The 26,792-nt window shown below is 42.4% G+C and overlaps 6 non-coding genes across 6 annotated transcripts; all 6 read left to right on the top strand.

The window, feature by feature from the left end:
- Positions 1–322: 322 nt before the first annotated feature.
- LOC142576897 (U5 spliceosomal RNA) lies at positions 323–448 on the top strand. Its single transcript, XR_012827016.1, has one exon. It is a non-coding gene; the product is annotated as a U5 spliceosomal RNA (small nuclear RNA).
- A 3,134-nt stretch (positions 449–3,582) lies between these two features.
- Positions 3,583–3,708, top strand: LOC142576896 (U5 spliceosomal RNA). The gene has a single exon (XR_012827015.1). It is a non-coding gene; the product is annotated as a U5 spliceosomal RNA (small nuclear RNA).
- A 3,135-nt stretch (positions 3,709–6,843) lies between these two features.
- On the top strand, positions 6,844–6,969 carry LOC142576895 (U5 spliceosomal RNA). The gene has a single exon (XR_012827014.1). It is a non-coding gene; the product is annotated as a U5 spliceosomal RNA (small nuclear RNA).
- A 12,437-nt stretch (positions 6,970–19,406) lies between these two features.
- On the top strand, positions 19,407–19,532 carry LOC142576901 (U5 spliceosomal RNA). The gene has a single exon (XR_012827019.1). It is a non-coding gene; the product is annotated as a U5 spliceosomal RNA (small nuclear RNA).
- Positions 19,533–22,667: 3,135 nt separating this feature from the next.
- On the top strand, positions 22,668–22,793 carry LOC142576900 (U5 spliceosomal RNA). The gene has a single exon (XR_012827018.1). It is a non-coding gene; the product is annotated as a U5 spliceosomal RNA (small nuclear RNA).
- A 3,135-nt stretch (positions 22,794–25,928) lies between these two features.
- Positions 25,929–26,054, top strand: LOC142576899 (U5 spliceosomal RNA). Its single transcript, XR_012827017.1, has one exon. It is a non-coding gene; the product is annotated as a U5 spliceosomal RNA (small nuclear RNA).
- Positions 26,055–26,792: the final 738 nt, after the last annotated feature.

Here is a 26,792-nt window from a genome sequence, read left to right as displayed (position 1 = left end):
TAAAAAAAAGTCCTCCGCAAGCTTTTAAAACTTCGATGTTCAACACCAGATGGCGACTGCTGCGCATGAAAATGGCAGTCGTGCAGTGCAAGCAATCCTGGCTATTTTAACAATGTTATTAGCTTTTAAACGTGAATACGGCAACATGTAAAATTTCTCTATTAACAAGTACATGTAGAAAAGCCCAGTCAGAGATACACTTGCTAAATAATAACAAGAGTTGAGGTTTAAGCATGCAAATTTGAGAATAGCTTGAAGGCTCACCTGGCCAAGTAAGTGGCACCATTTAGGAGACCAGCCTCGGACAGCATCGGTATCTTCATCGCTCAGGTCTCTCCTCAAATTCACGTATTAATCTTTCGCCTTTTACTAAAGATTACCGTGGCGAGGGACACTCCAATGAGCCTATAGGCCAATTTTTGAGAGGCCTTGCCCGTTTGGGCAGGGCCTACCATTGCAATCAAAAGAAAGACTTACGTTGTTGATTGACGCAGATATCGATGAGCAAGCGTATCTTGTGTTATCGCAGTGGCCGACCGAGCGTAGGTACCCCTCATGTGCCTCATCCCGCAAGAATAGCGTTATTGTCAGAAAAGTGTAACGTGCGCCTGCGCGCGCCGTTGTCGGTGCACAGATCCGCAACAGCGTGGCGTATAGACGTAAACTGTTCAAAAGAACAATAATAATTTCGGAGAAAACGTTTTAAACAGAAGCAACTCGCGACCCGATACCTCAACTACTCAGAAGATCACATCCTGTGGCATATTAAGCTGCGCAGACTGGCCCTTGCGGTGAGTTGATTGCAGACTATTCATCCATTATTGTTCCTATTGAGAAACACTGAATTCGGTACAGAGTAATGTACTGAGTAAGATAGACTACGTCCGGCTGCGTGAAATATTAGAACGAACAGATATCATTACGGCATATGATAAACACGTTGATACCGAGTACAGGAAATTTCTAGATATACTTAAATGTGCCGTTGAACGGCGGTCTTTGCCGACCCATAAAGATACAGCTACCCCAAGTGTCCTTGGATGAATACTGAAATATTAACTTTGTAAACAGATAAGGATAAATGGTACCACAAATGGTTACAGTTCAGATCAAACGAATATTACATTACTCAATTTAAACGCTATCTAAAACTATCTATGTTTCCTATGAGGAAAAGCAAAAAAACAATGTGATTCATCTCTCATGAAGCAGGCACATGTAAATAAAAAAAAACAATGGGACACGCTAAACTACAGAATGGGCGTAGGATCGAACATCTCTACTTTCTATGAAAGAGTTGACGAAGGTACAGTTGAATCATTTGGTACCTATTTTGCCTCCGTAGGGCCTATGGTATATGCACAAGTACATGCTGATGTTCTTTCAGTGAAAATGGCAGAGCGTGACAACAACACTTTTGCATTGCCTCACATAGAAATTGAAGAATTAGTTACAACAGTAAAAATCCCTTCAGTCGCTAAGGCGGCAGAACCAGATGCACTACCTGTTAGGCTGATAAAAAACAACTTTTATATGTTGGGAATCCATCTACTGCATATCTTAAATCATACGTTGGAAAATGAAGTGTATCCTGATGAACTGCAGGTGAAGACGGTCATACCTATCTTTAAGAGTGGTGAGCGATCCGACATAGAAAAATACAGGCTGATACCGCTGCTAAATGCAATCAATAGTTTTTGTAAAGACACTTCGTAAGCGTATACAGCATTTTTAAAAGAAATGTAACATCATCTATCCTAACCAGCATGGCTTCAGGCCCCAAAGATCAACGTCTTCCGCAATTCCTGTTCTAACACAACTCATAAATACTGCACTGCATAATAAACCAGCTATAGTAATTTACTTAGATGTATCCAAAGCTTTCGATGCGGTACATCAGGCAATACTGCAACAGAAATTGGAAACTTAGGGTCTGAAATGAAAGATTTGTAATCTAAAAAAACGTTCTTTTTCAAATAGGAAACAATATGTTGCTGTAAACAATCTAACCTCTCTACCACAAAACACTATTTTCTGTGTTCTGCACGGTTCCTTGCTGGGCCTCTGTTTCTTTACAATAACGATCTTCCGTCAGGTCTGAAGGATTCTGAAGCTATTATGTATATCGATGACACAGCATTACTTTTCACAGGCGATAACTTAGAGGAACTGAATTGTAAATTTAATGAAGAACTTAGCGAAGTATCACAATGGTACATAAGTAATGAGCTGACTCTTTATAACCAGAAAATAAAGTACACCGTGCTTCACTCGCGAATAATATAAATTATCACCACGTTGCATCAATGATTACCAAAACAAGAATGTCCTCAGCGTGTCGCAATGCAAGTAATATCTTGGTGCTGTGTTTGAGTCTGATATGCACTGGAAGCAACAAATTATTAATGTCTGCTCCAAATTAACTCATGGCTGTCATGTATTACAAAGGGCTAGAGAGTGCTTTGGACTTTCGATTTCACGCGTTCTGTATTTCTCATTTGCGCCCAGCGATTTATGCTATTGCCTGTAAACGAGGGGCGAGACATACAAAACATATTGAGACCATGTTTGTCGCCTTCAATAACGTGCTATTCGTATAATAAATTATTGAAGAAGTACTCACTCCTGTATGTCACTTTTGAACAGCTACGCATGTTACCCGTATCAATTTATTTAAATTGAAGATAGCTGAAGTAGTAAATACAATAAATAAGGTCAAACAACGAGCTGCCCCTAACTATGTTCAGATTATCAATGAAAAAACAAGAGCCGCTACAAACAGTCTGTTTACCTTGCTGCCTTCTCATAATACATACAGCCATAGACCTGTACAACGTAAAGGAGCCAACGTGTGTCATGAAGTTCCAAACGAAGTAATGGATACCAATGACATTTTGGCATCGTTAAAACATCTTTCCCTCATTACTACGAAACTATTGGAATGAAGAAGCGTGTAAATAAATTTACAAAAAAGAAAGGAACCAGCTTGTTTTTCTTTTTGATGCCCTGTCAGTGCTTTGGACATTCTTTGGACTTTGGACTCTCTGCTTTGGTCGAATATGCCACAAAGTTATATACTGAAGCTTGCCAATTTTCTTGCGTGTTACTGAAGTGTTTTGTGATTGAGCCCATTCACGAAAAAGTCGGCCAATATTATAGTACTTGTTTAGCGTGCGGACCCATCACTAGCCTTGAAGGCTATGGGTGGGACCAACTGCGTGTGTACTGGATTTTAGAACTAATAATAAAAAGTATCCGGTTAAAAAAAAGTCCTCCGCAAGCTTTTAAAACTTCGATGTTCAACACCAGATGGCGACTGCTGCGCATGAAAATGGCAGTCGTGCAGTGCAAGCAATCCTGGCTATTTTAACAATGTTATTAGCTTTTAAACGTGAATACGGCAACATGTAAAATTTCTCTATTAACAAGTACATGTAGAAAAGCCCAGTCAGAGATACACTTGCTAAATAATAACAAGAGTTGAGGTTTAAGCATGCAAATTTGAGAATAGCTTGAAGGCTCACCTGGCCAAGTAAGTGGCACCATTTAGGAGACCAGCCTCGGACAGCATCGGTATCTTCATCGCTCAGGTCTCTCCTCAAATTCACGTATTAATCTTTCGCCTTTTACTAAAGATTACCGTGGCGAGGGACACTCCAATGAGCCTATAGGCCAATTTTTGAGAGGCCTTGCCCGTTTGGGCAGGGCCTACCATTGCAATCAAAAGAAAGACTTACGTTGTTGATTGACGCAGATATCGATGAGCAAGCGTATCTTGTGTTGTCGCAGTGGCCGACCGAGCGTAGGTACCCCTCATGTGCCTCATCCCGCAAGAATAGCGTTATTGTCAGAAAAGTGTAACGTGCGCCTGCGCGCGCCGTTGTCGGTGCACAGATCCGCAACAGCGTGGCGTATAGACGTAAACTGTTCAAAAGAACAATAATAATTTCGGAGAAAACGTTTTAAACAGAAGCAACTCGCGACCCGATACCTCAACTACTCAGAAGATCACATCCTGTGGCATATTAAGCTGCGCAGACTGGCCCTTGCGGTGAGTTGATTGCAGACTATTCATCCATTATTGTTCCTATTGAGAAACACTGAATTCGGTACAGAGTAATGTACTGAGTAAGATAGACTACGTCCGGCTGCGTGAAATATTAGAACGAACAGATATCATTACGGCATATGATAAACACGTTGATACCGAGTACAGGAAATTTCTAGATATACTTAAATGTGCCGTTGAACGGCGGTCTTTGCCGACCCATAAAGATACAGCTACCCCAAGTGTCCTTGGATGAATACTGAAATATTAACTTTGTAAACAGATAAGGATAAATGGTACCACAAATGGTTACAGTTCAGATCAAACGAATATTACATTACTCAATTTAAACGCTATCTAAAACTATCTATGTTTCCTATGAGGAAAAGCAAAAAAACAATGTGATTCATCTCTCATGAAGCAGGCACATGTAAATAAAAAAAAACAATGGGACACGCTAAACTACAGAATGGGCGTAGGATCGAACATCTCTACTTTCTATGAAAGAGTTGACGAAGGTACAGTTGAATCATTTGGTACCTATTTTGCCTCCGTAGGGCCTATGGTACATGCACAAGTACATGCTGATGTTCTTTCAGTGAAAATGGCAGAGCGTGACAACAACACTTTTGCATTGCCTCACATAGAAATTGAAGAATTAGTTACAACAGTAAAAATCCCTTCAGTCGCTAAGGCGGCAGAACCAGATGCACTACCTGTTAGGCTGATAAAAAACAACTTTTATATGTTGGGAATCCATCTACTGCATATCTTAAATCATACGTTGGAAAATGAAGTGTATCCTGATGAACTGCAGGTGAAGACGGTCATACCTATCTTTAAGAGTGGTGAGCGATCCGACATAGAAAAATACAGGCTGATACCGCTGCTAAATGCAATCAATAGTTTTTGTAAAGACACTTCGTAAGCGTATACAGCATTTTTAAAAGAAATGTAACATCATCTATCCTAACCAGCATGGCTTCAGGCCCCAAAGATCAACGTCTTCCGCAATTCCTGTTCTAACACAACTCATAAATACTGCACTGCATAATAAACCAGCTATAGTAATTTACTTAGATGTATCCAAAGCTTTCGATGCGGTACATCAGACAATACTGCAACAGAAATTGGAAACTTAGGGTCTGAAATGAAAGATTTGTAATCTAAAAAAACGTTCTTTTTCAAATAGGAAACAATATGTTGCTGTAAACAATCTAACCTCTCTACCACAAAACACTATTTTCTGTGTTCTGCACGGTTCCTTGCTGGGCCTCTGTTTCTTTACAATAACGATCTTCCGTCAGGTCTGAAGGATTCTGAAGCTATTATGTATATCGATGACACAGCATTACTTTTCACAGGCGATAACTTAGAGGAACTGAATTGTAAATTTAATGAAGAACTTAGCGAAGTATCACAATGGTACATAAGTAATGAGCTGACTCTTTATAACCAGAAAATAAAGTACACCGTGCTTCACTCGCGAATAATATAAATTATCACCACGTTGCATCAATGATTACCAAAACAAGAATGTCCTCAGCGTGTCGCAATGCAAGTAATATCTTGGTGCTGTGTTTGAGTCTGATATGCACTGGAAGCAACAAATTATTAATGTCTGCTCCAAATTAACTCATGGCTGTCATGTATTACAAAGGGCTAGAGAGTGCTTTGGACTTTCGATTTCACGCGTTCTGTATTTCTCATTTGCGCCCAGCGATTTATGCTATTGCCTGTAAACGAGGGGCGAGACATACAAACCATATTGAGACCATGTTTGTCGCCTTCAATAACGTGCTATTCGTATAATAAATTATTGAAGAAGTACTCACTCCTGTATGTCACTTTTTGAACAGCTACGCATGTTACCCGTATCAATTTATTTAAATTGAAGATAGCTGAAGTAGTAAATACAATAAATAAGGTCAAATAACGAGCTGCCCCTAACTATGTTCAGATTATCAATGAAAAAACAAGAGCCGCTACAAACAGTCTGTTTACCTTGCCGCCTTCTCATAATACATACAGCCATAGACCTGTACAACGTAAAGGAGCCAACGTGTGTCATGAAGTTCCAAACGAAGTAATGGATACCAATGACATTTTGGCATCGTTAAAACATCTTTCCCTCATTACTACGAAACTATTGGAATGAAGAAGCGTGTAAATAAATTTACAAAAAAGAAAGGAACCAGCTTGTTTTTCTTTTTGATGCCCTGTCAGTGCTTTGGACATTCTTTGGACTTTGGACTCTCTGCTTTGGTCGAATATGCCACAAAGTTATATACTGAAGCTTGCCAATTTTCTTGCGTGTTACTGAAGTGTTTTGTGATTGAGCCCATTCACGAAAAAGTCGGCCAATATTATAGTACTTGTTTAGCGTGCGGACCCATCACTAGCCTTGAAGGCTATGGGTGGGACCAACTGCGTGTGTACTGGATTTTAGAACTAATAATAAAAAGTATCCGGTTAAAAAAAAGTCCTCCGCAAGCTTTTAAAACTTCGATGTTCAACACCAGATGGCGACTGCTGCGCATGAAAATGGCAGTCGTGCAGTGCAAGCAATCCTGGCTATTTTAACAATGTTATTAGCTTTTAAACGTGAATACGGCAACATGTAAAATTTCTCTATTAACAAGTACATGTAGAAAAGCCCAGTCAGAGATACACTTGCTAAATAATAACAAGAGTTGAGGTTTAAGCATGCAAATTTGAGAATAGCTTGAAGGCTCACCTGGCCAAGTAAGTGGCACCATTTAGGAGACCAGCCTCGGACAGCATCGGTATCTTCATCGCTCAGGTCTCTCCTCAAATTCACGTATTAATCTTTCGCCTTTTACTAAAGATTACCGTGGCGAGGGACACTCCAATGAGCCTATAGGCCAATTTTTGAGAGGCCTTGCCCGTTTGGGCAGGGCCTACCATTGCAATCAAAAGAAAGACTTACGTTGTTGATTGACGCAGATATCGATGAGCAAACGTATCTTGTGTTATCGCAGTGGCCGACCGAGCGTAGGTACCCCTCATGTGCCTCATCCCGCAAGAATAGCGTTATTGTCAGAAAAGTGTAACGTGCGCCTGCGCGCGCCGTTGTCGGTGCACAGATCCGCAACAGCGTGGCGTATAGACGTAAACTGTTCAAAAGAACAATAATAATTTCGGAGAAAACGTTTTAAACAGAAGCAACTCGCGACCCGATACCTCAACTACTCAGAAGATCACATCCTGTGGCATATTAAGCTGCGCAGACTGGCCCTTGCGGTGAGTTGATTGCAGACTATTCATCCATTATTGTTCCTATTGAGAAACACTGAATTCGGTACAGAGTAATGTACTGAGTAAGATAGACTACGTCCGGCTGCGTGAAATATTAGAACGAACAGATATCATTACGGCATATGATAAACACGTTGATACCGAGTACAGGAAATTTCTAGATATACTTAAATGTGCCGTTGAACGGCGGTCTTTGCCGACCCATAAAGATACAGCTACCCCAAGTGTCCTTGGATGAATACTGAAATATTAACTTTGTAAACAGATAAGGATAAATGGTACCACAAATGGTTACAGTTCAGATCAAACGAATATTACATTACTCAATTTAAACGCTATCTAAAACTATCTATGTTTCCTATGAGGAAAAGCAAAAAAACAATGTGATTCATCTCTCATGAAGCAGGCACATGTAAATAAAAAAAAACAATGGGACACGCTAAACTACAGAATGGGCGTAGGATCGAACATCTCTACTTTCTATGAAAGAGTTGACGAAGGTACAGTTGAATCATTTGGTACCTATTTTGCCTCCGTAGGGCCTATGGTACATGCACAAGTACATGCTGATGTTCTTTCAGTGAAAATGGCAGAGCGTGACAACAACACTTTTGCATTGCCTCACATAGAAATTGAAGAATTAGTTACAACAGTAAAAATCCCTTCAGTCGCTAAGGCGGCAGAACCAGATGCACTACCTGTTAGGCTGATAAAAAACAACTTTTATATGTTGGGAATCCATCTACTGCATATCTTAAATCATACGTTGGAAAATGAAGTGTATCCTGATGAACTGCAGGTGAAGACGGTCATACCTATCTTTAAGAGTGGTGAGCGATCCGACATAGAAAAATACAGGCTGATACCGCTGCTAAATGCAATCAATAGTTTTTGTAAAGACACTTTGTAAGCGTATACAGCATTTTTAAAAGAAATGTAACATCATCTATCCTAACCAGCATGGCTTCAGGCCCCAAAGATCAACGTCTTCCGCAATTCCTGTTCTAACACAACTCATAAATACTGCACTGCATAATAAACCAGCTATAGTAATTTACTTAGATGTATCCAAAGCTTTCGATGCGGTACATCAGACAATACTGCAACAGAAATTGGAAACTTAGGGTCTGAAATGAAAGATTTGTAATCTAAAAAAACGTTCTTTTTCAAATAGGAAACAATATGTTGCTGTAAACAATCTAACCTCTCTACCACAAAACACTATTTTCTGTGTTCTGCACGGTTCCTTGCTGGGCCTCTGTTTCTTTACAATAACGATCTTCCGTCAGGTCTGAAGGATTCTGAAGCTATTATGTATATCGATGACACAGCATTACTTTTCACAGGCGATAACTTAGAGGAACTGAATTGTAAATTTAATGAAGAACTTAGCGAAGTATCACAATGGTACATAAGTAATGAGCTGACTCTTTATAACCAGAAAATAAAGTACACCGTGCTTCACTCGCGAATAATATAAATTATCACCACGTTGCATCAATGATTACCAAAACAAGAATGTCCTCAGCGTGTCGCAATGCAAGTAATATCTTGGTGCTGTGTTTGAGTCTGATATGCACTGGAAGCAACAAATTATTAATGTCTGCTCCAAATTAACTCATGGCTGTCATGTATTACAAAGGGCTAGAGAGTGCTTTGGACTTTCGATTTCACGCGTTCTGTATTTCTCATTTGCGCCCAGCGATTTATGCTATTGCCTGTAAACGAGGGGCGAGACATACAAAACATATTGAGACCATGTTTGTCGCCTTCAATAACGTGCTATTCGTATAATAAATTATTGAAGAAGTACTCACTCCTGTATGTCACTTTTGAACAGCTACGCATGTTACCCGTATCAATTTATTTAAATTGAAGATAGCTGAAGTAGTAAATACAATAAATAAGGTCAAACAACGAGCTGCCCCTAACTATGTTCAGATTATCAATGAAAAAACAAGAGCCGCTACAAACAGTCTGTTTACCTTGCTGCCTTCTCATAATACATACAGCCATAGACCTGTACAGCGTAAAGGAGCCAACGTGTGTCATGAAGTTCCAAACGAAGTAATGAATACCAATGACATTTTGGCATCGTTAAAACATCTTTCCCTCATTACTACGAAACTATTGGAATGAAGAAGCGTGTAAATAAATTTACAAAAAAGAAAGGAACCAGCTTGTTTTTCTTTTTGATGCCCTGTCAGTGCTTTGGACATTCTTTGGACTTTGGACTCTCTGCTTTGGTCGAATATGCCACAAAGTTATATACTGAAGCTTGCCAATTTTCTTGCGTGTTACTGAAGTGTTTTGTGATTGAGCCCATTCACGAAAAAGTCGGCCAATATTATAGTACTTGTTTAGCGTGCGGACCCATCACTAGCCTTGAAGGCTATGGGTGGGACCAACTGCGTGTGTACTGGATTTTAGAACTAATAATAAAAAGTATCCGGTTAAAAAAAAGTCCTCCGCAAGCTTTTAAAACTTCGATGTTCAACACCAGATGGCGACTGCTGCGCATGAAAATGGCAGTCGTGCAGTGCAAGCAATCCTGGCTATTTTAACAATGTTATTAGCTTTTAAACGTGAATACGGCAACATGTAAAATTTCTCTATTAACAAGTACATGTAGAAAAGCCCAGTCAGAGATACACTTGCTAAATAATAACAAGAGTTGAGGGTTAAGCATGCAAATTTGAGAATAGCTTGAAGGCTCACCTGGCCAAGTAAGTGGCACCATTTAGGAGACCAGCCTCGGACAGCATCGGTATCTTCATCGCTCAGGTCTCTCCTCAAATCCACGTATTAATCTTTCGCCTTTTTGCCGCCAGAACCTAGTCTTATCGTGCCCGCGCGAGGGCGGCACGCGGGGTCACCGCAGCCATGCCACCGCCAAAGCATCATTTCTTTAACGTGAGGTCGCCGCCGGGCACGTCGGTGGACGAAGTCATCGACGCCGTTGAGGCCCTTGTCACGGTCAACGAAATCTACAGCGTCCAGCACCTCGGAGCGTTCGACTTTCAAGTCGGTATCAACTCAGCACCTGCAGTGCAAAAGCTTCTCGAAGTAGGCGGCCTTCGCCTTGGGAACCAAGTAGTAGCCCTAGTCCCTGTGGCACGGCAGGTCGCCAGTGTCACTTGTATGTATCTCCCGAGCTACATTTCCGACAACGAGGTAGCCGAGAGCCTGAAGATGTTTGGAACCACTCTGCGAATCGAAGAAGCGAGGTACAAGGACAGACCCAGCATACGCACAGGCACGAGGTACCTGAGAATGGATATGAAGCACGACAATCCTCTCCCGAACTTCGCCCGGGTGAGTGGACACCGCGCCACATTCGAGTACCGCGGCGTTCGCCGGTTATGTCGTCGCTGTAGCCAGGAAGGGCACTACAAGGCACAGTGCCAGACACCGTTTTGTAGGAGGTGTGCTGTTTACGGCCACCCGGAAGAGACCTGCTCGCTAGCGTGTCGCCGTTGCGGTGGCGCGCACGCAAGCGTGGACTGCACCGCTAGGAAATCGTACAGTATGGCTGCCATGGAAGTGGACGACTTTCCGCCGCTCGGAAGGGCGACGGACGCAGAGAAAAACCAACGGACGCTGACGCCACTTAAAGCAACACCTCGCTCGCAACAGAAGAGGCAAAACCCCGTTCAAAGGGAGGAACCGCAGGGCGCGCAGGACACTCGTCCGGGGAGCAGCGACAACGTCGGCACCAAGACGCTGACCGAGCTCGGCGACGAACACGCAGCCGCACAACATGGCGGCCATAGCGCTCGGGAGGGAACGCAACATGGCGACATCGAAAGCACACCGCAACAGCAAGGCGCGGGACGACAGGCTTCCGAGCCGCCACCTGCCTCGAGCCGCGGGGAGCCGGGACAGCGGAACGAAGCCGCCGAGAGCCAGAGCACGTGGTGGAACAAGAAAAATGATGAAGATGTACATGAAATCAACCCTTGCTCACAATCAAGCAACGCTACAGGAGGCGGCAGCGGTTTGACGGTGCGATCGGAACATAAAACAGGAGGCGAGCAAGACGCACAGGAACAGGACAGACTTCCTGGAGCACAGTTTATTGCACAACAACAGCCATCCGAGCAGCCATCAGCCCTGCCAGCGACACACAGTAGGCCCCAGGGGCGACCAGAACGGGGGGACGCGCGGGGCGTCCGACACAGTTCGGAGGCGAGCATAGACGGGATGACCCATGGGGACGCCGAAGCGTCGTCATCGTCCGAAGAGCCCGGCGCACTCGTAATAGACGAAGGAACGCCAGAGTCACCGAGGAGCAAGAGCAGCGAGGACCCACGCCGACGCCACAGACGCGCGGGACACAGCCGCGAAACGCGTGCAGATGGACGCCAGCAGCTTAACACACCCGGCCACGGCAACAGCGAGACCCTCACAGACACAAAAGGAGGTGGAACCGGGCGCACACATGGGAGTGCGAAGAAACCTAGGCGTGACCACAGTGCTGACCGACAGATAGACTGGTCGGCCGGAACTGAATGGGCAGACCTAACGCCCAGGCAACATAGCAGTGCACCAGGGGCCGTCGACCCTATGGACGCTGACAGTGACTTTTTCTAGGTACGTGAGCGACGATGTTTTCGCTTCTCATTGCTCGCGGTAGCCTGTCTGTCTTGTTAGTAGTTAGTCACTTGTACGGGCGCGTCCCCGCCGTCGTAGAGAGAAGGCGAACGACGTTAGCTACCTGTGGTTCTTTCCCTCCCTGCCCCCCACCCTTTTGTTTCTTCTTTTCTTTTTTTTCCTTCTCTCTTTATTTTATTTTTTATTTATTTATTTACCTTTTTCGAGCGATGTCTGGCTGTCGCGCAGCGCTGTTCCCTTGGGGCGGGCGCGGCGGCTGTTCGAACTGGCGCGGCGTTGCGTGCCCGTTCGCGCAGCCTTCGTCTTCGCGGCCGCTCCCGTGGAGAGCGTTCCAATCGAGGAAACAGACAGATAGACGCAAGACCGCGTCTTGTTCCGTGTTTGTTCGGGTTCCTTTCTGAACATTTTGTGACTTGCGTGGGCGTGCTTCAGCCACCACTGAGAGAGGCGAACGATGTGCGCATGCCGCGACACGTGTATCAAATTATTTATCTGAGTTGTGTTTGTTTCCGTTGTTGTATAACGCACAGAACCCTGCAACGGGCACGAGCACTTCATCTAGCGGAGTAGCGGCTCCTTTAAATGTCGCACACGCGTTATATCAACTGATGTAGGTCTATAGGTAACACCAGATCATGTAAATAAGGTTACATATAGCCGCAAAGGTTCGCACAGTAATTTATTTCCCTCATCCTCCTAAGCTATGCCTCTAAAGATAGTCACATGGAACGTTAGGGGACTTAGCAACCAGGCTAAGCAACACACAGTGGCAAGACTTGCCCGAAAACTACACTGTGATATCTTATGTTTACAAGAAACGAATATAGATTCTTTAGAAAAAGTTAAGGGCCTTGAAAGGCAATTCCGGGCTAAAGGGTTTTTCTCGTTCCCCACGCACCAAGCATGTGGGGCAGGTATCATAGTATTTAACTGGTCACTCCTCAGCGGATGCCACTTCAGCTTTGATCCGGAAGGCCGAATGGTAGTACTCGACTTTGAGTACCAAACGGAGAAATTTAGACTTGTGAACATTTACGCACCAGTGAGAGGCCCGGCAATGGCTAGCTTTTACAAACAGTTGAACCCCTTATTCTTAGAAAGAAAACATCTCATCCTCACAGGAGACTTTAACTGTGTCTTGAATAATCTGACAGACAGAACAGGTCCATCTAAGGAGAGGGTAGACATATACATCTCTGAACTTAAAAAACTGGTAGAACAGTTCAATTTCACAGACGCGTATGTGTTACGACACGGGCAAACATTCCAACACACATGGTGTCGTAATAATGCGCAGGCTCGTCTGGACCGCACATATGTATCCCCTTCGTTGGAATCCTCAATCGTGGATTGCAAGGCAGTGGAACTTCCTCCGTTTGCCCTAGATATCTCGGATCACAGACCTGTAGAGCTGGTCTGTGAAATTAAAGATAAATTGCTTCATTCCCACTTTTGGCGCGTAGATAATAAACTATTTCATGACGAAACTGCAAGGGTTAGTCTTCGTAACCGCTTAGCAGCATCAATGAACGCAGGGAACTGGGATGAGCTTAAGAGATTATGGAAAGATATATGCATAGATGAAGGGAAGAAGCTGAAACACAGGCATTCTAACTTAATTAAAAATACACTGCAACGCATCCGAATAATTCAGCGGGGCGAACCATCCTCAATGTTAATGAGAACTTACCTGAACGACCTCAACATACGACTATCGCGGCAGAGGAAACTAACGTCTTCCGTCACTTCATTTCCAGCTAGATACTTGCCAAGCTCACACCCGGAAGTTCTTAATTACGTAAGCAGCCTCAGATTAAGTCAAATGAGGAACAAGAAGGACTTCAATAAACAGGACATATTAAGGTTTTACGCGCACTTTGACAATCTCTCAACCCACGAGCTTGACCACGACCTAGATAGTGTCCTTGGCCACCCTTTCTTGGCGGACTTGCCACAAATCCCCCCAGAGGAGTACTGTCATTTGGTTAACCCAATAACATTAGAGGAGCTTTCACGGGCATTACGCCACTTACATAAAGGCTCAGCACCAGGTTGTGACGGCCTTACGGCAGAATTTTACACCGCATTCTGGGAGCTCATAGGTCCGAAGTTGTGTGACGTACTCAATAGGTTTATTAGCACGCACACTCTCCCACAGTCGTTTAAACAAGGACGGATAATTTTACTTCCAAAAACAGATGACGGCCTCGAAGACCCACGCAATTGGCGTCCCATCACATTGTTAGGCGCTGATTACAAGCTGCTGGCCACCGTATTGACAATGCGAGTACAGGAAATCATGCCAAAATTAATAAGCTCCTGGCAATCATGTTCTGTCTCTGGGCGAAACGTCCAAACCTTAAACATGCTCAATAGGGATATCATAGAGTACACAACGGCAAGACAAGCCAAAGGATGGCTCACTTCACTTGACCAAGCACAGGCATTCGACAGGGTTGAGCACAAGTATATATTTGCAGTATTGCTAGCCTTTGGGTTCCCCAGGCAGTTCGTCTACCTGATAATGGAACTTTACAACGACATCGGTAGCGAGCTGACTATGAATCAAGAGACAGTCGCGTCCTCTCAGGTATCACGAGGCGTGCGGCAAGGTTGTCCGCTTTCCCCCTTGCTTTTCGCTTTGACAATAGAACCTTTCCTGTTGCAAGTAGAAAAACATAAAAGTGTATTGGGGTTACAACTCCCAGGTACTGGCTCGGTCAAAGTCACGGCATACGCAGACGACGTGACAATTTACCACAGAGATGAAGATAGTCTAGGCATAGCCCTAAGGGTGTTCGCAGAATATGCATCTCTTTCAGGCGCTAAACTCAACATACACAAAAGCAAGTCGCTCTGTTTGCACTCGTCAGCACTAACAACGCTGCATGGTGTCACAGTGGTAAATCAGATCCGCATACTAGGGATCGAGTACAATGCTAAGGGAGTATCAGTCGAAAGCTGGAAGACGGAACTCCAGTCTTTCAAAGAGGAGGTGTCTCATGCCCTCAAGTTTAGTTTCCCTTTTAGCGTACGAAGGTACCTCGTAATGAGCGTCCTGACGGGCCGCCTGTGGTTTTTGGCGAACTCTGTGGTCGTACCATACCAGATAGCAAGACAGGTGAAGTCTCAAATAATACGTTTCTTCTGGAACACCAAGACAGCCTTGGTGAAGTATGAGAATCTCGGCTTGCCAAGAGAGAAAGGCGGCTGGAACATTCCCTCAGTAGTTGTTTTGGCAGACATCTTTGCCCTTAAAACCACACTGCGGGTGCTACAACTGAGTCCAGACCACCCGGCAAGGAAGCTAGCTAGCTACTTTTTGGGGGTTCAAGGTCGCCTTTTTTCTCAAGCCCAGACAACTGGCCCTAAAGCATTAAACCCGTCAGCCTTTTATAGGCATGTCATAGGTATCTACAAGAGAATCTCCTCCTTACAATTAGAAACACCCGTCTTGGAGGTGAGTAACACAGAATTAGCGCAGGAACTCTTGCTAACTTCAGTAAATGATACGAGCAAAGTGCAATTCCCTTGGGTCCTGTTAACTTCAAGTTGGTTACCAGGTGACATTCAGGATGTCGTCTGGCGATTCGGCTGGTCCGTCTTACCCACAGCGGACCGCATGTACAAATGGCATTACACTAAAAGCGAACAATGTGTTAACTGTCGAGCACATGAGAACAACAAACATGCATTGCTATCCTGTCGGGTAGCCAAAACATTTTGGACGTTGATGAATAAAGCGTATTCCTCCTTAAAGATCAAAAGGTTTATTAATCAAGGACCGTGTCCACACAACCGCGTAGCCAGGCTCTTGATTGCAGTAGGGTTCTTCGTCTTGTGGGAAAGCAGGGGGCTGGCGGTTAACCAGGGCAAGGCCCGAAATAACCAGTGGAGGCTGCTCTCAAGAATGTACAACATAGTTGTTAATCACTTGGAGGAGGAATTATTCTTCTTAGGGGAAGAAGAGTTCCTCAAGAAGTGGTCGTGCCCGTTTATTGAGTTCGCACATGGTAGAGTGAGATTTCAGTGCACCCCAATTGAACCGTTGCGGAGGACATGATGTGTACGTATCTGGCCAGAGGTGGTGCTATAGAACCTGTCACATTGTTGCATATACATTTGAGAAATACCATGTGATTTAGTTTGTTTCACCTGTCTTGAACCCGTCGATGAATCCCATGATTGCATCCTGACTGGAACCTGTTTGATGTACCTGTGTTACGAATAAAATTCCTTATTCGCCTTTTACTAAAGATTACCGTGGCGAGGGACACTCCAATGAGCCTATAGGCCAATTTTTGAGAGGCCTTGCCCGTTTGGGCAGGGCCTACCATTGCAATCAAAAGAAAGACTTACGTTGTTGATTGACGCAGATATCGATGAGCAAGCGTATCTTGTGTTATCGCAGTGGCCGACCGAGCGTAGGTACCCCTCATGTGCCTCATCCCGCAAGAATAGCGTTATTGTCAGAAAAGTGTAACGTGCGCCTGCGCGCGCCGTTGTCGGTGCACAGATCCGCAACAGCGTGGCGTATAGACGTAAACTGTTCAAAAGAACAATAATAATTTCGGAGAGAACGTTTTAAACAGAAGCAACTCGCGACCCGATACCTCAACTACTCAGAAGATCACATCCTGTGGCATATTAAGCTGCGCAGACTGGCCCTTGCGGTGAGTTGATTGCAGACTATTCATCCATTATTGTTCCTATTGAGAAACACTGAATTCGGTACAGAGTAATGTACTGAGTAAGATAGACTACGTCCGGCTGCGTGAAATATTAGAACGAACAGATATCATTACGGCATATGATAAACACGTTGATACCGAGTACAGGAAATTTCTAGATATACTTAAATGTGCCGTTGAACGGCGGTCTTTGCCGACCCATAAAGATACAGCTACCCCAAGTGTCCTTGGATGAATACTGAAATATTAACTTTGTAAACAGATAAGGATAAATGGTACCACAAATGGTTACAGTTCAGATCAAACGAATATTACATTACTCAATTTAAACGCTATCTAAAACTATCTATGTTTCCTATGAGGAAAAGCAAAAAAACAATGTGATTCATCTCTCATGAAGCAGGCACATGTAAATAAAAAAAAACAATGGGACACGCTAAACTACAGAATGGGCGTAGGATCGAACATCTCTACTTTCTATGAAAGAGTTGACGAAGGTACAGTTGAATCATTTGGTACCTATTTTGCCTCCGTAGGGCCTATGGTACATGCACAAGTACATGCTGATGTTCTTTCAGTGAAAATGGCAGAGCGTGACAACAACACTTTTGCATTGCCTCACATAGAAATTGAAGAATTAGTTACAACAGTAAAAATCCCTTCAGTCGCTAAGGCGGCAGAACCAGATGCACTACCTGTTAGGCTGATAAAAAACAACTTTTATATGTTGGGAATCCATCTACTGCATATCTTAAATCATACGTTGGAAAATGAAGTGTATCCTGATGAACTGCAGGTGAAGACGGTCATACCTATCTTTAAGAGTGGTGAGCGATCCGACATAGAAAAATACAGGCTGATACCGCTGCTAAATGCAATCAATAGTTTTTGTAAAGACACTTTGTAAGCGTATACAGCATTTTTAAAAGAAATGTAACATCATCTATCCTAACCAGCATGGCTTCAGGCCCCAAAGATCAACGTCTTCCGCAATTCCTGTTCTAACACAACTCATAAATACTGCACTGCATAATAAACCAGCTATAGTAATTTACTTAGATGTATCCAAAGCTTTCGATGCGGTACATCAGACAATACTGCAACAGAAATTGGAAACTTAGGGTCTGAAATGAAAGATTTGTAATCTAAAAAAACGTTCTTTTTCAAATAGGAAACAATATGTTGCTGTAAACAATCTAACCTCTCTACCACAAAACACTATTTTCTGTGTTCTGCACGGTTCCTTGCTGGGCCTCTGTTTCTTTACAATAACGATCTTCCGTCAGGTCTGAAGGATTCTGAAGCTATTATGTATATCGATGACACAGCATTACTTTTCACAGGCGATAACTTAGAGGAACTGAATTGTAAATTTAATGAAGAACTTAGCGAAGTATCACAATGGTACATAAGTAATGAGCTGACTCTTTATAACCAGAAAATAAAGTACACCGTGCTTCACTCGCGAATAATATAAATTATCACCACGTTGCATCAATGATTACCAAAACAAGAATGTCCTCAGCGTGTCGCAATGCAAGTAATATCTTGGTGCTGTGTTTGAGTCTGATATGCACTGGAAGCAACAAATTATTAATGTCTGCTCCAAATTAACTCATGGCTGTCATGTATTACAAAGGGCTAGAGAGTGCTTTGGACTTTCGATTTCACGCGTTCTGTATTTCTCATTTGCGCCCAGCGATTTATGCTATTGCCTGTAAACGAGGGGCGAGACATACAAAACATATTGAGACCATGTTTGTCGCCTTCAATAACGTGCTATTCGTATAATAAATTATTGAAGAAGTACTCACTCCTGTATGTCACTTTTTGAACAGCTACGCATGTTACCCGTATCAATTTATTTAAATTGAAGATAGCTGAAGTAGTAAATACAATAAATAAGGTCAAATAACGAGCTGCCCCTAACTATGTTCAGATTATCAATGAAAAAACAAGAGCCGCTACAAACAGTCTGTTTACCTTGCCGCCTTCTCATAATACATACAGCCATAGACCTGTACAACGTAAAGGAGCCAACGTGTGTCATGAAGTTCCAAACGAAGTAATGGATACCAATGACATTTTGGCATCGTTAAAACATCTTTCCCTCATTACTACGAAACTATTGGAATGAAGAAGCGTGTAAATAAATTTACAAAAAAGAAAGGAACCAGCTTGTTTTTCTTTTTGATGCCCTGTCAGTGCTTTGGACATTCTTTGGACTTTGGACTCTCTGCTTTGGTCGAATATGCCACAAAGTTATATACTGAAGCTTGCCAATTTTCTTGCGTGTTACTGAAGTGTTTTGTGATTGAGCCCATTCACGAAAAAGTCGGCCAATATTATAGTACTTGTTTAGCGTGCGGACACATCACTAGCCTTGAAGGCTATGGGTGGGACCAACTGCGTGTGTACTGGATTTTAGAACTAATAATAAAAAGTATCCGGTTAAAAAAAAGTCCTCCGCAAGCTTTTAAAACTTCGATGTTCAACACCAGATGGCGACTGCTGCGCATGAAAATGGCAGTCGTGCAGTGCAAGCAATCCTGGCTATTTTAACAATGTTATTAGCTTTTAAACGTGAATACGGCAACATGTAAAATTTCTCTATTAACAAGTACATGTAGAAAAGCCCAGTCAGAGATACACTTGCTAAATAATAACAAGAGTTGAGGTTTAAGCATGCAAATTTGAGAATAGCTTGAAGGCTCACCTGGCCAAGTAAGTGGCACCATTTAGGAGACCAGCCTCGGACAGCATCGGTATCTTCATCGCTCAGGTCTCTCCTCAAATCCACGTATTAATCTTTCGCCTTTTACTAAAGATTACCGTGGCGAGGGACACTCCAATGAGCCTATAGGCCAATTTTTGAGAGGCCTTGCCCGTTTGGGCAGGGCCTACCATTGCAATCAAAAGAAAGACTTACGTTGTTGATTGACGCAGATATCGATGAGCAAGCGTATCTTGTGTTATCGCAGTGGCCGACCGAGCGTAGGTACCCCTCATGTGCCTCATCCCGCAAGAATAGCGTTATTGTCAGAAAAGTGTAACGTGCGCCTGCGCGCGCCGTTGTCGGTGCACAGATCCGCAACAGCGTGGCGTATAGACGTAAACTGTTCAAAAGAACAATAATAATTTCGGAGAAAACGTTTTAAACAGAAGCAACTCGCGACCCGATACCTCAACTACTCAGAAGATCACATCCTGTGGCATATTGAGCTGCGCAGACTGGCCCTTGCGGTGAGTTGATTGCAGACTATTCATCCATTATTGTTCCTATTGAGAAACACTGAATTCGGTACAGAGTAATGTACTGAGTAAGATAGACTACGTCCGGCTGCGTGAAATATTAGAACGAACAGATATCATTACGGCATATGATAAACACGTTGATACCGAGTACAGGAAATTTCTAGATATACTTAAATGTGCCGTTGAACGGCGGTCTTTGCCGACCCATAAAGATACAGCTACCCAAAGTGTCCTTGGATGAATACTGAAATATTAACTTTGTAAACAGATAAGGATAAATGCTACCACAAATGGTTACAGTTCAGATCAAACGAATATTACATTACTCAATTTAAACGCTATCTAAAACTATCTATGTTTCCTATGAGGAAAAGCAAAAAAACAATGTGATTCATCTCTCATGAAGCAGGCACATGTAAATAAAAAAAAAACCATGGGAAACGCTAAACTACAGAATGGGCGTAGGATCGAACATCTCTACTTTCTATGAAAGAGTTGACGAAGGTACAGTTGAATCATTTGGTACCTATTTTGCCTCCGTAGGGCCTATGGTACATGCACAAGTACATGCTGATGTTCTTTCGGTGAAAATGGCAGAGCGTGACAACAACACTTTTGCATTGCCTCACATAGAAATTGAAGAATTAGTTACAACAGTAAAAATCCCTTCAGTCGCTAAGGCGGCAGAACCAGATGCACTACCTGTTAGGCTGAGAAAAAACAACTTTTATATGCTGGGAATCCATCTACTGCATATCTTAAATCATACGTTGGAAAATGAAGTGTATCCTGATGAACTGCAGGTGAAGACGGTCATACCTATCTTTAAGAGTGGTGAGCGATCCGACATAGAAAAATACAGGCTGATACCGCTGCTAAATGCAATCAATAGTTTTTGTAAAGACACTTTGTAAGCGTATACAGCATTTTTAAAAGAAATGTAACATCATCTATCCTAACCAGCATGGCTTCAGGCCCCAAAGATCAACGTCTTCCGCAATTCCTGTTCTAACACAACTCATAAATACTGCACTGCATAATAAACCAGCTATAGTAATTTACTTAGATGTATCCAAAGCTTTCGATGCGGTACATCAGACAATACTGCAACAGAAATTGGAAACTTAGGGTCTGAAATGAAAGATTTGTAATCTAAAAAAACGTTCTTTTTCAAATAGGAAACAATATGTTGCTGTAAACAATCTAACCTCTCTACCACAAAACACTATTTTCTGTGTTCTGCACGGTTCCTTGCTGGGCCTCTGTTTCTTTACAATAACGATCTTCCGTCAGGTCTGAAGGATTCTGAAGCTATTATGTATATCGATGACACAGCATTACTTTTCACAGGCGATAACTTAGAGGAACTGAATTGTAAATTTAATGAAGAACTTAGCGAAGTATCACAATGGTACATAAGTAATGAGCTGACTCTTTATAACCAGAAAATAAAGTACACCGTGCTTCACTCGCGAATAATATAAATTATCACCACGTTGCATCAATGATTACCAAAACAAGAATGTCCTCAGCGTGTCGCAATGCAAGTAATATCTTGGTGCTGTGTTTGAGTCTGATATGCACTGGAAGCAACAAGTTATTAATGTCTGCTCCAAATTAACTCATGGCTGTCATGTATTACAAAGAGCTAGAGAGTGCTTTGGACTTTCGATTTCACGCGTTCTCTATTTCTCATTTGCGCTCAGCGATTTATGCTATTGCCTGTAAACGAGGGGCGAGACATACAAAACATATTGAGACCATGTTTGTCGCCTTCAATAACGTGCTATTCGTATAATAAATTATTGAAGAAGTACTCACTCCTGTATGTCACTTTTTGAACAGCTACGCATGTTACCCGTATCAATTTATTTAAATTGAAGATAGCTGAAGTAGTAAATACAATAAATAAGGTCAAATAACGAGCTGCCCCTAACTATGTTCAGATTATCAATGAAAAAACGAGCCGCTACAAACAGTCTGTTTACCTTGCCGCCTTCTCATAATACATACAGCCATAGACCTGTACAACGTAAAGGAGCCAACGTGTGTCATGAAGTTCCAAACGAAGTAATGGATACCAATGACATTTTGGCATCGTTAAAACATCTTTCCCTCATTACTACGAAACTATTGGAATGAAGAAGCGCGTAAATAAATTTACAAAAAAGAAAGGAACCAGCTTGTTTTTCTTTTTGATGCCCTGTCAGTGCTTTGGACATTCTTTGGACTTTGGACTCTCTGCTTTGGTCGAATATGCCACAAAGTTATATACTGAAGCTTGCCAATTTTCTTGCGTGTTACTGAAGTGTTTTGTGATTGAGCCCATTCACGAAAAAGTCGGCCAATATTATAGTACTTGTTTAGCGTGCGGACCCATCACTAGCCTTGAAGGCTATGGGTGGGACCAACTGCGTGTGTACTGGATTTTAGAACTAATAATAAAAAGTATCCGGTTAAAAAAAAAGTCCTCCGCAAGCTTTTAAAACTTCGATGTTCAACACCAGATGGCGACTGCTGCGCATGAAAATGGCAGTCGTGCAGTGCAAGCAATCCTGGCTATTTTAACAATGTTATTAGCTTTTAAACGTGAATACGGCAACATGTAAAATTTCTCTATTAACAAGTACATGTAGAAAAGCCCAGTCAGAGATACACTTGCTAAATAATAACAAGAGTTGAGGTTTAAGCATGCAAATTTGAGAATAGCTTGAAGGCTCACCTGGCCAAGTAAGTGGCACCATTTAGGAGACCAGCCTCGGACAGCATCGGTATCTTCATCGCTCAGGTCTCTCCTCAAATCCACGTATTAATCTTTCGCCTTTTACTAAAGATTACCGTGGCGAGGGACACTCCAATGAGCCTATAGGCCAATTTTTGAGAGGCCTTGCCCGTTTGGGCAGGGCCTACCATTGCAATCAAAAGAAAGACTTACGTTGTTGATTGACGCAGATATCGATGAGCAAGCGTATCTTGTGTTATCGCAGTGGCCGACCGAGCGTAGGTACCCTTCATGTGCCTCATCCCGCAAGAATAGCGTTATTGTCAGAAAAGTGTAACGTGCACCTGCGCGCGCCGTTGTCGATGCACAGATCCGCAACAGCGTGGCGTATAGACGTAAACTGTTCAAAAGAACAATAATAATTTCGGAGAAAACGTTTTAAACAGAAGCAACTCGCGACCCGATACCTCAACTACTCAGAAGATCACATCCTGTGGCATATTAAGCTGCGCAGACTGGCCCTTGCGGTGAGTTGATTGCAGACTATTCATCCGTTATTGTTCCTATTGAGAAACACTGAATTCGGTACAGAGTAATATACTGAGTAAGATAGACTACGTCCGGCTGCGTGAAATATTAGAACGAACAGATATCATTACGGCATATGATAAACACGTTGATACCGAGTACAGGAAATTTCTAGATATACTTAAATGTGCCGTTGAACGGCGGTCTTTGCCGACCCATAAAGATACAGCTACCCAAAGTGTCCTTGGATGAATACTGAAATATTAACTTTGTAAACAGATAAGGATAAATGGTACCACAAATGGTTACAGTTCAGATCAAACGAATATTACATTACTCAATTTAAACGCTATCTAAAACTATCTATGTTTCCTATGAGGAAAAGCAAAAAAACAATGTGATTCATCTCTCATGAAGCAGGCACATGTAAATAAAAAAAAAACAATGGGACACGCTAAACTACAGAATGGGCGTAGGATCGAACATCTCTACTTTCTATGAAACAGTTGACGAAGGTACAGTTGAATCATTTGGTACCTATTTTGCCTCCGTAGGGCCTATGGTACATGCACAAGTACATGCTGATGTTCTTTCAGTGAAAATGGCAGAGCGTGACAACAACACTTTTGCATTGCCTCACATAGAAATTGAAGAATTAGTTACAACAGTAAAAATCCCTTCAGTCGCTAAGGCGGCAGAACCAGATGCACTACCTGTTAGGCTGATAAAAAACAACTTTTATATGTTGGGAATCCATCTACTGCATATCTTAAATCATACGTTGGAAAATGAAGTGTATCCTGATGAACTGCAGGTGAAGACGGTCATACCTATCTTTAAGAGTGGTGAGCGATCCGACATAGAAAAATACAGGCTGATACCGCTGCTAAATGCAATCAATAGTTTTTGTAAAGACACTTTGTAAGCGTATACAGCATTTTTAAAAGAAATGTAACATCATCTATCCTAACCAGCATGGCTTCAGGCCCCAAAGATCAACGTCTTCCGCAATTCCTGTTCTAACACAACTCATAAATACTGCACTGCATAATAAACCAGCTATAGTAATTTACTTAGATGTATCCAAAGCTTTCGATGCGGTACATCAGACAATACTGCAACAGAAATTGGAAACTTAGGGTCTGAAATGAAAGATTTGTAATCTAAAAAAACGTTCTTTTTCAAATAGGAAACAATATGTTGCTGTAAACAATCTAACCTCTCTACCACAAAACACTATTTTCTGTGTTCTGCACGGTTCCTTGCTGGGCCTCTGTTTCTTTACAATAACGATCTTCCGTCAGGTCTGAAGGATTCTGAAGCTATTATGTATATCGATGACACAGCATTACTTTTCACAGGCGATAACTTAGAGGAACTGAATTGTAAATTTAATGAAGAACTTAGCGAAGTATCACAATGGTACATAAGTAATGAGCTGACTCTTTATAACCAGAAAATAAAGTACACCGTGCTTCACTCGCGAATAATATAAATTATCACCACGTTGCATCAATGATTACCAAAACAAGAATGTCCTCAGCGTGTCGCAATGCAAGTAATATCTTGGTGCTGTGTTTGAGTCTGATATGCACTGGAAGCAACAAATTATTAATGTCTGCTCCAAATTAACTCATGGCTGTCATGTATTACAAAGAGCTAGACAGTGCTTTGGACTTTCGATTTCACGCGTTCTCTATTTCTCATTTGCGCTCAGCGATTTATGCTATTGCCTGTAAACGAGGGGCGAGTCATACAAAACATATTGAGACCATGTTTGTCGCCTTCAATGACGTGCTATTCGTAAATTAAATTATTGAAGAAGTACTCACTCCTGTATGTCACTTTTTGAACAGCTACGCATGTTACCCGTATCAATTTATTTAAATTGAAGATAGCTGAAGTAGTAAATACAATAAATAAGGTCAAATAACGAGCTGCCCCTAACTATGTTCAGATTATCAATGAAAAAACGAGCCGCTACAAACAGTCTGTTTACCTTGCCGCCTTCTCATAATACATACAGCCATAGACCTGTACAACGTAAAGGAGCCAACGTGTGTCATGAAGTTCCAAACGAAGTAATGGATACCAATGACATTTTGGCATCGTTAAAACATCTTTCCCTCATTACTACGAAACTATTGGAATGAAGAAGCGCGTAAATAAATTTACAAAAAAGAAAGGAACCAGCTTGTTTTTCTTTTTGATGCCCTGTCAGTGCTTTGGACATTCTTTGGACTTTGGACTCTCTGCTTTGGTCGAATGTGCCACAAAGTTATATACTGAAGCTTGCCAATTTTCTTGCGTGTTACTGAAGTGTTTTGTGATTGAGCCCATTCACGAAAAAGTCGGCCAATATTATAGTACTTGTTTAGCGTGCGGACCCATCACTAGCCTTGAAGGCTATGGGTGGGACCAACTGCGTGTGTACTGGATTTTAGAACTAATAATAAAAAGTATCCGGTTAAAAAAAAAGTCCTCCGCAAGCTTTTAAAACTTCGATGTTCAACACCAGATGGCGACTGCTGCGCATGAAAATGGCAGTCGTGCAGTGCAAGCAATCCTGGCTATTTTAACAATGTTATTAGCTTTTAAACGTGAATACGGCAACATGTAAAATTTCTCTATTAACAAGTACATGTAGAAAAGCCCAGTCAGAGATACACTTGCTAAATAATAACAAGAGTTGAGGTTTAAGCATGCAAATTTGAGAATAGCTTGAAGGCTCACCTGGCCAAGTAAGTGGCACCATTTAGGAGACCAGCCTCGGACAGCATCGGTATCTTCATCGCTCAGGTCTCTCCTCAAATCCACGTATTAATCTTTCGCCTTTTACTAAAGATTACCGTGGCGAGGGACACTCCAATGAGCCTATAGGCCAATTTTTGAGAGGCCTTGCCCGTTTGGGCAGGGCCTACCATTGCAATCAAAAGAAAGACTTACGTTGTTGATTGACGCAGATATCGATGAGCAAGCGTATCTTGTGTTATCGCAGTGGCCGACCGAGAGTAGGTACCCCTCATGTGCCTCATCCCGCAAGAATAGCGTTATTGTCAGAAAAGTGTAACGTGCGCATGCGCGCGCCGTTGTCGGTGCACAGATCCGCAACAGCGTGGCGTATAGACGTAAACTGTTCAAAAGAACAATAATAATTTCGGAGAAAACGTTTTAAACAGAAGCAACTCGCGACCCGATACCTCAACTACTCAGAAGATCACATCCTGTGGCATATTAAGCTGCGCAGACTGGCCCTTGCGGTGAGTTGATTGCAGACTATTCATCCGTTATTGTTCCTATTGAGAAACACTGAATTCGGTACAGAGTAATATACTGAGTAAGATAGACTACGTCCGGCTGCGTGAAATATTAGAACGAACAGATATCATTACGGCATATGATAAACACGTTGATACCGAGTACAGGAAATTTCTAGATATACTTAAATGTGCCGTTGAACGGCGGTCTTTGCCGACCCATAAAGATACAGCTACCCAAAGTGTCCTTGGATGAATACTGAAATATTAACTTTGTAAACAGATAAGGATAAATGGTACCACAAATGGTTACAGTTCAGATCAAACGAATATTACATTACTCAATTTAAACGCTATCTAAAACTATCTATGTTTCCTATGAGGAAAAACAAAAAAAC

Source organism: Dermacentor variabilis, chromosome 3 (assembly GCF_050947875.1).
Source record: "Dermacentor variabilis isolate Ectoservices chromosome 3, ASM5094787v1, whole genome shotgun sequence".
In the NCBI taxonomy this organism is placed as follows: Eukaryota; Metazoa; Arthropoda; class Arachnida; order Ixodida; family Ixodidae; genus Dermacentor; species Dermacentor variabilis.
The sequence above is the reverse complement of the archived record's forward strand: the minus strand, read 5'-3'. Positions and strand labels throughout refer to the sequence as shown.